Here is a 1,108-nt window from a genome sequence, read left to right on the forward strand (position 1 = left end):
CTGTCAGCTGTGTGACTGTGTAACTGTATGCGGTAATGCTTTGTGTGTCCTGCGGTCGAACAAATACGGAATATGGGAATATGTAACCAACAGATTGGGCAAAATATTGAATGTGCTCTGTTTGGGTTTGAGGTTATATAGACAAGGGTTGATGACTCATGGACTTTATCAAACTAAAACCACAACAGTTTCCTTATTTATTAATAAATATTATTATGAAAAACCGTTGTAGTTGCTACATACAGTAGACATCCTAACTTTTTGGTTTACTTATTAATTTTCATTTTTTTCCATCCATCCATCCCTCTTGGCTAGTATTGCTTTTTAAAGCTATAGGTAACTGTTGCATAGTATTAAATATACATATTTTTCCATCAAGCATTCACAGGTTTAGGCTTAAGCAAGAAGATGAACCGAGAAAATCACAGAGTCAATCAGTGGAGGAGAGTAAAAAGCAGGCAGAATGTGGTGATGCTATTATTTTACATGATAGCGCTCTGGGCTCTGACAGCGTCCAGGCTGATGAGAGCATCGTATGCTCAGTCAGGGAGGTGCCAGACCTTTAACGCTCACTCCATTTCTGCCTCCACATGGGGTGTCTGCTACGCAACCGATCGGCTCCAAACAAACAGCGGGAAGCGCTGGAAGAGAGGAAGCGGGAGAAATAATGATAAAACATTAAGGAAGAAAGTGAAATGGGTGATGTAGGTATATAGGTAACTGAAAGAAAACAGAAAAGAAGATGGAAATGAAAAAGCGATGAAATAGAAAAGTGAAAAACAAAGGACCTAGTGAACAAAAATAGACATCAATCTGGGCAATTTATATTAGTATGATTTAATTTTTGATTTTAAAATTGCATGAATGGATTAGACAATGTGTTTCATTAATATTCGTTGTTGCTGCTGGTGCTAACAAATGACCCTGGTCATATTTAATATTTTCTGGCAGCGGATGTCACTGTAAATGTCCTAAAGTTTCATTAATTAGAAGAAGGCGCAACCACGAGAGAAGTAAACAAACCCCACAGGCTTTAAGTGCGGCGGCAGCCTCGAGAAATAAACTTTCCCGTGCACATAATCAGCGTACGGCTTTCTTGAGTAAGGTA

The sequence above is a fragment of the Betta splendens genome, chromosome 19 (assembly GCF_900634795.4).
Source record: "Betta splendens chromosome 19, fBetSpl5.4, whole genome shotgun sequence".
Taxonomy (NCBI): domain Eukaryota; kingdom Metazoa; phylum Chordata; class Actinopteri; order Anabantiformes; family Osphronemidae; genus Betta; species Betta splendens.